The sequence below is a fragment of the Nicotiana tabacum genome, chromosome 4 (assembly GCF_000715075.1).
Source record: "Nicotiana tabacum cultivar K326 chromosome 4, ASM71507v2, whole genome shotgun sequence".
In the NCBI taxonomy this organism is placed as follows: domain Eukaryota; kingdom Viridiplantae; phylum Streptophyta; class Magnoliopsida; order Solanales; family Solanaceae; genus Nicotiana; species Nicotiana tabacum.
In genome coordinates, this window is record NC_134083.1 from 26,404,423 (window position 1) to 26,417,006 (window position 12,584).

The following is a 12,584-nucleotide window of genomic DNA, read 5'->3' on the forward strand; positions in this document are numbered from 1 at the left end:
AAGAAGAGCTGAAGCTTTCTGCTTCTGGTACGTTCGCACCTGCGCTGGACAGCCGCAGATGCGAGGTTTATGCGCAGAAGCGAAAAGGGAAGGGAGGCCTGTCATCGCAGGTGCGGAATCTCGAGCGCACTTGCGAACGCGCAGGTGCGAAAAATAGAGCGCAGATCTGGAAACTGGGCAGTCAAGCTAAGCTCGCACCTGCGAGGCTTTTCCATATGTGATAAAGCCGTAGGTGCAGTACACCTTTCGAAGGTGCGGAAATGCCTGTTGGACAGAATGGTTAAAAAGTCGGGGCTCAGACATTTTGAGCCCATTTTTCCTCCATTTCCGGGCGATTTCAGAGCTTTTGAGAAGGGGGTTTCAACTAGCAATCGAAAGGTAAGTTAATTCCACACCCCTTGAGTTAAATACATAGATTATAAGTAGATTATAACTAGTAAATCTTAGAAATCAAAGGTTTAGGTGAAAAACCTAGATTTTTATAAAAATGAGATTTTAACCACGAAATTAGTTATGGAATTAGGTAGAAATTATATATTTGAGTTCTTGAGATTATGAATAACGTTTCCATCTGAAACTTTCCAGAATCCGGGCACGTGGGCCCGGGTGAATTTTAGGAATTTTACCATTTTGGATAGGGTAATTTATTTAATAGATGAATTTCGAATTATTGAACATAAATTAATTATTTTATATAACTTTTTGATAGTTTCAGATTTTTTGGCATTGAATCGAGAATTTTACGAGACGCGATAATCGAAAAGTGGACTTTGAGACGAGATAAGTCTCTTGTCTAATCTTGTGAGGGGGAAATTACCCCATAGGGATTAAATTGAATAATTGTTGCTAATTGCGGGGGGGCTACGTACGCACGAGGTGACGAGAGTCCGTGCGTAGCTACTATAAATGCTAAAATTCGGGTAGTTTAGGACTCAAAGCATGAATTACTTGTGTAAATTATATTCCCTGATTTATTAATATTAAATTGATATATGTGAATATATTGTGAATTGTTAGATAGAGATATTAAAGGATGGAAAATTTATATGCTTGATTTTCTATTTAAATTTATATAAATTGTATTCCTTGATTAATTAATATTAATTGATATATATGAATATATTGTGAATTGTTAGATAAAGATATTAAAGGATGGAAATCTCATATGCTTGATTTTCTGTTTAAATCAATTAATTGTTAAAAGAAATTATTCTTCTTCCCGAATTTATCTTATAATAAATATACTCTCCTTCCGGAGGTACATAAGAAAATGTCCTCCTTTCTTGTGGAGCGGGCCGAACGCCTCGGCAGGATAGATGCATCTATGGATCGCGCCGCACGTCCCTCGGCAGTGTACACGACACTCTGGATCGGGCCGTACGTCCTCGGCAGAAATCATGCTTAATAATAATAATTACACGATACTTTAATAGTTATTTCAGCTTGCGAAGCTAATTGATAAATTGGAGAATCCCTGAAATTTAATGAATTATTATTCCTGCTTGTTAAGGAATGAATTGTTATTCATGTAAATGAGATTAATTGATAAATTAGAAATTATTTGAAATTAAGGAATTTAATTAATATATTGAGAATTGTTGCATTTGAAGGAATATGATTATTTTCGCTGGTTAAATACATTATTGTAAATTTTGTAAATCATGCTGATTTAGATATTCTAGTTGTATTTCAGTTATTATTATTGACCCATAGTGAGTGTCAAAGTCGGCCATCTCGTCTCTACCACTTCGAGATTAGGCTTGATACTTATTGGGTACACGTTGTTTACGTACTCATACTACACTTGGTGCACTTTTTGTGCAGGACCTGAGGCAAGTACTAGTAGGGGACCTATCGTCTTACACCCATGTTATCCAGGAGCATAGTGGTGAGCTGCCTTTCTAAGTCGTTCTGCAGCTACTTGTGTCTCTCCTTGTATTTTTCATTCTGTCTATTTTTATTTCAGACAGTATTTGAGGTTTTGTATAATCTACTAGATGCTCATACATTTGTGACACCAGATCTTGGCACACACATTGGTAGAATTTGATGTTTTATTATTTTTTTGGTTTTAAATTTTGTCAATATATGCTTAATTTATTAAGTTGGCTTGCCTAGCTGTAGTGTTGGGCGCCATCACGGCCTATAGGTAAAATTGGGTCGTGACACAGCTCTACCTTGAATCCTTATGATCGCGCTTTAACTCTGCTCAAATCTGATATCTCTAATACCTGGCTCTGCATAAAAATATGCAGAAGTGTAGTATGAGTACGCCACGGTCGGTACCCAGTAAGTATCAAGACTAACCTCAATGGAGTAGAGACGAGGTACAGTCAAGACACTCACTAGTCTAATAACCTGTGCAATATAATATACAAAATAATAGAAAATAAATAATAATAATAATAATAATAAGGGCAATAATAATAATAATAATAATAATAATAGAAGGATAAACAACCAGTGATATGCACAACAGACAACAAGAATACCATTAATATCACTCAACAATTAATAAATACAATTTCACCCAATTAAATCAAGTCTTTCAAATAAATGTCTTTCACATATAATTCTTCCAGATAACTCTCTTTTAAATATAATTTTCTCAAATAATTATTTTTCAAATATAAAATTCTTTCAATAAATATCTTCAAATATAATTTCCTTAAATAAATATCTTTCATATAATTCTTTTAAATAAAAATCCTTCCAAATAAATAATTTGAATATAATTCTTTCAATTAAAAGTCACCATGTGACACCTCATTTCAAAATCATAAAAATATGGGTCTCAGCCCAGTTTCATATTTTTTGTAAACACGAGTCTCAGCCCATTTTTCATGTTTCCACGGCACCTCGTGCCCTCAATTCAATCTCAACTGCACGGACAACTCACGTGCCAATATCCTCAATGTATATAAGATCCACATGATCAATTTATTTTTCAATAAAGTAAGGTTAAAATCTTTAAATCAAGTAAGAAATCAATAAATGAATGAATTTATTTTAGAATCATTTGGGTGGAGAAAATAACAATTCAAATAAAATGAAACATCAGATCAACTACTCATTTGGCTATAAACATTTATTAAATTAAAACATATTAGAATATTTCTTTTATTTAAAACAACTCAATCATCAAAACAAATACAACCCAAAAATACAAATCCTCAAAGTCTCGTACGAAAAAGTCGAGGTCAATACAATACCTCAAGAAATACAAAACACTTAATATTAGGTGAAATAATACATCACGGAAAACACAAGAATTTACAAATTTCGGAAAAAAAATAAAATAACCAAAGGCAAGTGCAGCCATAGAGAATATCAACAAAATGACACTCCCGAGGTACTGCCTCATAGTCCCAACTCATAAATAAATTCACAATATCTCATTTCCTTATATCACCGCGGGAGCCTTCACATTTAATTTTAAAGAAATTATTTTTTCCTGAAATAGCATCCCGCGTTTTTAAGCCACCCTTATCACACCGCATGACTTCTAGTAGTTCCCCTACTAGCCACGCGTTTCAAGCCACCCTTATCTCACCGCATGCGTTTCAACACCCTGACCTTATATCGCCGCATGACTTCTAGTAGTTCCCCTACTAGCCACACGTTTCAAGCCACCCTTATCTCACCGCATGCGTTTAAATATCACAATATTTCACAAATCGTACCTCAAGTGCCCAAATATCACATCATAATACAACTTGCACCTCAAGTGCTCAAATCTTATAACATATCACAGATTGCACATCAAGTGCTCAAATCTTACAACATATCACAAATTGCACATCAAGTGCCCAAATATTAAAACTTGCCACAGAAATCAACAACACAATATTTTCCACAATAAGGAGCTCATGGCTCGACCATAATGTGCACAACACCCAAAAATAATCAATAGAGATAGAAATTACTCAACATAAAAGCAAAGCCTTCATTAAATTCAAATTTTCAATAATTATATAAACACCTCTTCTTAAGCTCATTTAATTAATTATTTGCAGAGGAAAAATCCATAATGAAATTAAATTACAATAATTATCAAACCAACAAATTCACGGAATTACATAAATAATCAAGTAACAATCACATCAAATTATCATATAACAACATATTCAACAACAACAAAGATTTAGGCATAGCAAACAGATGATTTAATACTTGTCCACGATTACCTAATTTACTACACAATAATGCCAAAAACTTTAATTCAATGAAAATTTGCACATATAAGCTCGAGTACGTACTCGTGACCTCGCGTACACGGCTTTTCACACTTCACAAATGGCACATAAGACTCAAATGCCTAAGGGGTAATTCCCCCACTCGAGGTTAAGTAAGACACTTACCTTTTTGAGGTTATGCCGATATTCCAAAATCATCTTCTTTCTTGAATTGACCTCCGGACCGCTCAAATTTATCCAAATTAATTGTATAACTTTATTAAAATTCATCGGAAACAATTCCGGATAATAATACGTTGACTTAAAAATTTATTCCAAAAAGTCAACAAAAGTCAATGCGGGACCCGCTTCTCGGAACTCGACATAATATTCACGAAATACAAACACCCATTCCGATACAAGTTCAACCATACCAATTTTATCGAATTCCAATAACAACTCGACTTCCAAATCTTAAATTTTTGTTTTTTGGAAGATTTTACAAAAATCTTGATTTCTTCCATTTAAATCCGAATTAAACGATGAATATAATCATAGATTCATGAAATATAATCACTTTAGGATATAGAATACTTACCCCAACCAAGCTTGTGAAAATCCCTCCAGAATCGCCCAAATCCGAGCTCCAAAAATCCCAAAACGAAAATCGCGAATTGACCATTTTTGGTCCTTAACATTCTGCCCAGTTTGCGCACCTGCGGACCATTTTATCGCACCTGCGAGCTCGCTTTTGCGAGAAAATTCCCACTTCTGTGAAAGTGCACAACCCAGTCGACCATCGCATTTGCGGAAGCTTTTTCGCTTCTGCGATGCCTCACGCGCACCTGCGATGCCCCTCCGCTTCTGCGCCTTCTCTACCCGCTTCTGCGATCACGCAGGTGCGGGAAATTCTACGCACATGTGGCCTCAGTCCAGCCCATCCAATTTCTCTTCTGCGAGCTTCATCTCGCTTCTGCAATGGTCGCACCTGCGCCCAAATTTTCGCAGGTGCGATTCCAACAGGTCTGCCTAGAAACACCAGAAATCCCAGCATTTTCAACAAGTCTAAATTCGATCCAAACCTCGTTCGAAACTCATCCGAGCTACCCGGGACCTCGTTCGAATTTACTAATAAGTCTCGTAACACAATATGGACCTACTCGGGGTTTCAAATTACATCACACAACACCAAAATTATAAATCGCGCGTCGAATCAAATTTTGAATGTTCAAATCTTCCAACTTCTATATTTTGCGCCGAAACGTACCAAATCAATCCGGAATGATTTCAAATTTTGCACACAAGTCATAAATGACGAATTGGAGCTATTCAAATTTCAGGAATCAAAATCCGACCTCGTTATCAAAAATTCACCCTTCGGTAGTATTTTCCAAAAATCTTCTATTTTTTAACTTTTGCCAAAATGTGTCAAATTGTCCTACGGACTTCCAAATCCAAATCCGAACATACACCGAAGTATGAAATCATCATACAAAGCTATTGCCACCATTGAAATTCCATTCCGGGGTCGTTTGCTCAAAAGTCAACTCCCCGGTCAACTCTTTCCATTTAAGCTTCAAAATGAGAACTTTTCTTTAAATTAAATTCCGAATCTTCCGAAAACCAAACTCGACCACACACGCGGGTCATAATACATATTGCGAAGCTTCTCGAGACCTTAAGCCACTGAACGTGGCATAAATTCTTAAAACGACAAGTCGGATCGTTACATTTGGGTGTTACAGGTGCATGCCTAGAAACTTCTCAAGAAATAGTGAATTGTTCGAAGCATTATCAGATCTTGAGAAAGTTTTCAAGGCACCGAATCATGCAAACCTGAAGGGAAAACAACAACAGAACTCAACAGAACAAATCGAACCAGACATGGATGACGAATAGAAAATCTAAATAACAGAAACAATGCGAATGACCCGAACAATCAGGGTGTGGTGCCTCTTGTGCCAGAAGCAGCATTGTATGATTGGGCACAACCCACCGCCGAAAATATTTCAATTGCAGTCCCTCAAATACAAGCGAAATCATTTCAAATCACAAACAACATGCTACATTTGTTGCAGAACAAGGGACTGTTCTCAGGGTCTTACATTGAAGATCCTCAACAGCATTTGAAAAGTTTCCTGTCGATATGTGTCACGTAAAGGAAACCTAATGTGACACCGGAAGAAATAAACCTATTATTGTTTCCATTCTTGGTGGCGGGAGAAGCTCAGACTTGGCTTAATTCACTCCCCATAAACTCCATCACTACTTGGGAGGAATTATTCAAGCAATTTTTGAACAAGTTCTACCCACCCAATAAGATTGCCAAACAAATTGATGAGATATTGAGCTTCAGGCAGAGACCAACAGAAACACTACAAGAAACGTGGGAGAGGATCAAGGGTATGCTGGTTAAGTATCCACATCATGGCATTCCAGATCAGATGTTGGGGCAGAGGTTCTACATGGTATTGGCAGACAGTTTAAAGGCCAATGTTGATGCTTCTGCAGGTGGAGCATTTTTGAGAAAATCATTCAGAGAATGCAAGGTCCTACTTGATAAAATGGCTTAAAACTCAGGATGGATGATAAGAGACTCTACGATCACTCATGTCGTTCACTCACTAGCTTTGGACCCAAACAACTCCATAGCCAAAAATATGGCCACGCTGATGACGCAAATGAGTATCCTAACCAAAAAGATCGATGAATCAGGCCAGAAGCAGCAGGTACACATAGTTGACGCGTCTAATGGGGGCTTATGTACACCATGCATTAACCAACCATATGTATGCTCTTGGAGTGCGGAAAGTGACAACCAGCACTATCAGGAAGATATGAACTATGTGGCCAACTATGCAGGACAGAGGCAAGGTGGTCAGAATTGGGGGCAACAAAATCAGCAATATAGACCAGCACAACAGCAGTACGATAATATCAACAATCCTTGAGCTATGCGACCACAAGGTCAAGTTGTGCCGTACCAAAGGCAACATGGATACAACCAGCAAAATCAGCAGCTAGCTTATCAACAGCCTCAACAACAGCAAATAGTGAGATACGATGATGGGTTGTCTGAAATTAAAGGAATGCTGCAACAGTTGATTGGGTACAATGGGAAAATGCAAGAGAGAGTGGACACATATGAATCAGCAATAAAAGGCATTAAGATTCAATTAGGACAGATATCAATGGCTCTGAATAATCGCCCCCAAGGGATGTTACTTGCAGACACACAAGTCAATCCAAAAGAGCAGGGCCTGAAATAGCTTATGGCAGTGAGTCTAAGAAATGGTAGAGACCTAGATCTAGAGCAAGAAATTGCTCGCGAAAGCCGACCAGCTGAAATACTTGTGCCAGTACCCATTGAGGTAGATGATTCAACAAGGTTAACTGAGGTGCCGATACAACATGCACAAGAGAGCACAAGTAAAGAAAAAGAGGTTGCGAAAGAGACTGAGGTAGCACAAGAAACGACAGTAGATGTAGTGCTTGAGCAGGATAAAACTCAAATCACAAGAAGGAAGCGACCTCCAACACCATTCCCACAGAGATTGGCCAAATATAAAAAGGATGAGCAGTATAAGACATTCATGGAGATGTTGAAACAAATCTAGGTGAACATTCTACTGATTGACGCCTTGAGGTAGATGCCTGGGTATGCCAAAATGATGAAGGATTTGATGTCTCGCAAGTTTGACTTTCAAGACTTGGCCACTATTACACTAACCCAGACCTGTAGTGCTGTCGTGATGAGACCCATAACTGAGAAGTTGTCAGACCCAGGGAGTTTTACAATCCCATGCACAATAGGCAGCTATGCTTTTGCTAAAGCATTGTGTGATTTAGGGGCAAGCAAAAACTTGATGCCCTTGGATATATATAAAAGGTTAGGCATTGGAAGACCAAGACCCATATCTATGTTACTACAGCTAGCCGACCGGACAGTGAAGAGGCCATCAGGTATCCTTGATGATGTACTAGTGCAGGTTGGAAAGTTTGTGTTTCCAGCAGATTTTATCATTCGGGGCTGCAAGGTTGACGAGGAGATTCCCAAAATTTTGGGAAGACCATTCTTGGACACTAGGAGAGCTCTAATTGATTGTGAAACTGGAGAGCTAAAAATGAAACTGAACAATGAAGAGACAAAATTCAATGTGCAGAAGTCTATGTGGCGACCAAGTGAATTTGCTAACTGCTCTCTAATAGAAGTTGTGGATGTAATTTTGGAGGAGGAAGATGAGACCCTGAACGCTAAAGACCCTCTAGCAGCCTGTCTCATGAACTTAGAAGAAGTAGATGGAGAGGACTTGGCGGAGTGGGTGCTGGCTCTTGAAGGCCAAGCGTTCTAGAAAAGAGAGCTCGAATTTGAGTCTTTGCACTTAGAAGAAAGAAAGACTCCTCCAGCTAAGCCATCGATCGAAGAGTCACCACAGTTGGAATTGAAATCGCTACCACCTCATCTCAGGTATGCTTTCTTAGGATATAACTCAACTTTATTTGCTATTATCTCATCTGGTTTGTTAGATGTGCAGGAAGAACAACTTTTGCAGGTATTAATAAAGTGCAAAACTGCAATTGGTTGGACCATTGCAGACATTAAGGGTATTAACCCGGCCTTCTGTATGCATAAGATTTTACTGGAAGACGGCCACAAACCTTCCAGAGAACATCAAATAAGTCTAAACCCCAACATGAAAGAAGTCGTGAAAAAGGAGGTGATAAAGTGGTTAGATGCGGGAATCATTTTCCCCATCTCCGACATCAATTGGATTAGCCCAGTCCAATGTGTGCCAAAGAAAGGTGGAATGACTATTGTGCAAAACGAGAACAATGATCTGATCTCAACAAGAACATTCACGGGATGACAAATTTGTATGGACTACAGAAGATTGAACAAGGCCACCCAAAAAGACCACTTTCCCTTTACATTCATTGATCAGATGCTAGATAGATTGGCTGGGAGGTCCCACTTTTGCTTTCTGGATGGATACTTGGAGTATGATCGGATCTCTATTGCCCCGGAAGATAGAGAGAAACCATCATTCACTTGTCCATATAGCGTATACGCTTTCCGGAGAATGTCGTTTGGCCTATGCAATGCACCCACCACATTTCAATGGTGCATGATGGCCATCTTCACAGATATGGTTGAAGACGTAATAGAAGTCTTCATGAATGATTTCTCAATGGTGGGAGACTCATTTGATGACTGCCTTAAGAATCTGAAAAGAGTGCTGAAAAGATGCATGGAGACCAATCTGGTGCTCAACTAGGAAAAGTGCCATTTCATGGTACATGAAGGTATAGTCTTGGGGCACCTAGTGTCAAGTAAAGTCATTGAGGTGGATCGTGAAAAGGTTGATGTGATAGAAAAGTTACCACTACCCACTTCCATCAAAGCAATAAGAAGTTTTCTTGGCCACGCCGGTTTCTACAGACGGTTTATAAAAGATTTCTCCAAAATTTCTAACCTCTTATGTAAACTGCTTGAAAACGATCACCCTTTTGTGTTTTATGATGACTGTAGGGTAGCGTTTGAGGAGTTGAAGAAACCGGTGACTGCACCAATCATAGTGGCCCCGACTAGGGGCAACCTTTCGAACTGATGTGCGATGCAAACGACTATGATGTGGGAGCAGTTCTTAGGCAACGAAAAGATAAAGTCATGCATTCGATATACTACGCAAGTAGAACCTTGAGCGGCGCCCAACTGAATTACACAGTGACAGAGAAGGAGATGCTAGCTGTGGTGTTCGTATTTGATAAATTCAGGTCATACCTGATAGGCTCAAAGGTAATTGTTTACACTGACCATGCTGCCCTCAAGTACCTAATTGAGAAAAAGGAGTCAAAGTCGCGCCTAATTCGATGGGCGCTACTGCTATAAGAGTTTGACTTGGAAATCCAGGACCAAAAGGGAACAGAAACCCAAGTTGCTGATCATTTGTCCATGCTTGAAGGAGCGAAAAAGAAGGTTGAGATGGAGGAGATCATGGAGACTTTCCCAGATGAACAACTCTTAGCAACGAGCCTTGGCAAGCGGTACTGTTCCCTATGACTTGTCGTCTGTGCAAAAGAAAAAGTTTTTTCATGACTGTCGCATATATTTCTAGGATGAACCATATTTGTTTAGGATTTGTCTTGATAACATGATCCAGAGATGCATTCCTGAGATAGATCAATTTTCTATTTTGCAGGCATGTCATGCTTCACCGTATGGAGGACATTTTGGAGGTGTAAGGACAACGGCTAAAGTGTTGGAGTTAGGTTTTTATTGGCTGACGCTGTTTAAAGATGCATACTTCTAGGTGAAAATTTGTGATGAGTGTCAACGGACGAGGAATATTTCTCATCGACATGAGATGCCCATGAACCCACTTCAAGAAGTGGAAGTATTCGATGTATGGGGAATCGACTTTATGGGACCATTTGTCAGCTCATATAATAACAAGTACATACTTGTAGCGGTGGACTATGTCTCGAAATGGGTAGAAGCCGTGGCACTTCCAACGAATGATGCGAAGGCAGTTATTGGTTTCCTGAGAAAGAACATCTTCACCCGATTTGGCACTCCAAGAGCTATCATCAGTGATGGAGGCACCCACTTCTGCAACCGAGCCTTTGCAAAGTTGTTGGAGAAATATGGAGTTTGCCATAAAGTTGCTACTCCGTATCACCCACAAACAAGTTGGCAAGTCAAGGTATCAAATATAGAAATCAAGAGTGTTTTGACCAAAACTGTAAATGCTACTCGGACTGATTAGGCGAGAAAATTGGATGATGCGCTATGGGCTTACCGCACTGCATTCAAAACTTTGATTGGTATGTCACCGTATAAATTGGTGTTTGGAAAGGCATGTCACTTGCCGGTGGAGTTAGAGCATAAAGCCTTCTGGGCGTTACGATAATTAAATCTGGACTTGGAGGTCGCTGGAACTAGCAGAGTCATAGAGCTGCATAAACTTGACGAGTTCTGGTACCATGCTTTTGAGAGTACAAGGTTATATAAGGAAAGAATGAAACTGGTGCATGACAAAAATATTCTTGAGCGAAATTTTAAGCCGGGAGACGTGGTACTATTATTCAATTCGAGATTGAGGTTGTTTCCGGGCAAATAGAAGTCAAGATGGTCAGGACCATTTCGTGTGCTAGAGATTCATCCCACCGGAGCTGTTGAGATTGCTTCAGAAGATGGCTCTCGCAAGTTCAGAGTCAATGGTCAGAGGTTGAAACATTATTTGGGCATGGATGACACAAAAGTAGTATCGGTGACTCATTTGATAGAGCCAACAATGTTGAGCGAGCCTTAAGTCGATTGCTTACGTCATGCCACAACGTTAAATTAGGCGCTTCATGGGAGGCAACCCATTGTAATATTGTATTCGTCATGCCGTAACGTTAACTAAGGCGCTCGTTGGGAGGCAAACCAATTCTTAGTTGATTTCAAGTGTAGTTAGAATTTTTTTTCTTTTTGTTTTTAGGAACTAAAATGTTTGTAGGTAATTTCGACAAGTCGTACACTGCGTCGCCTGGTCCCCAGCGAGCTGGGCCAGGCAGAAAGCCTTGCGTCGCTTGATGGAAAGCTCATGTGGGAGCCTGCCTAGCGAGGGAAAAAGCAAGGTGCATCTAGCGTGGAGCCTCGCACCGCAGGCCCCAGAACTTGCGTTGGAGCTCGCCTCGTGAGGTGTAAAGCGAGGCAGCAACCTCGCATCGCCAGGTAAGTGAAATTTTTGGTTTATCTTAATTTTTTACTTTATTTATTTTAACTTTAACCCCCTCCCTTAAAACCTAACCTAAACGCCCAAAACCTCACTGCTCACAAAAAACAAACAACCTCACTACTCACGCCACGAACACTGCCAAACCCCCTCCCTCACAACCCCATTGAAGACAACCACTCCTCTGCTCTTTCCTTCACCTGCAACAACAATTCAAGGGCAATCCCTCCTCTTAAACATCTAAGGTATGATTTCTACCTCCATTCTTTAGCAATTTCGAGTTGGGTGAATGCATGATATTGGATACAAATTTTGGGGTTGTTCTTCATTGTAACAATGTGTTTGTGTGCCCCAACCCCATGAACCCCATAGGAATGGTGTTGTTATTGTGTGAACAAGTGGTAGCACAGAAATTCCAAGCCGATTTGGGAGGGTGAGACAATTCATCATCCCTACAAGCACTCCCATGGCACGAGTGCATGCTAAGTGTTTGTCATAATGCCTCAAAGGCATTCTTTGTCCCCATTGGAGCCTGAGTCTCCGAGATTGTAAGACTAGTGCTATGTAGTCGTGCACCACTTTAAAATTTTAAGTGTGGGTGGCTCACTGGTAGCCCGATGCTTCAAAATTGGAGAAAGCACTCATGCATCATTGCTTGATTCTCATACTAAGAAAAGATGAGGTGAAG

At 39.6% G+C, this 12,584-nt stretch overlaps 1 non-coding gene across 1 annotated transcript; it reads right to left on the reverse strand.

The window, feature by feature from the left end:
* Positions 1-6,502: 6,502 nt before the first annotated feature.
* On the reverse strand, positions 6,503-6,609 carry LOC142180467 (small nucleolar RNA R71). The gene has a single exon (XR_012709090.1). It is a non-coding gene; the product is annotated as a small nucleolar RNA R71 (small nucleolar RNA).
* Positions 6,610-12,584: the final 5,975 nt, after the last annotated feature.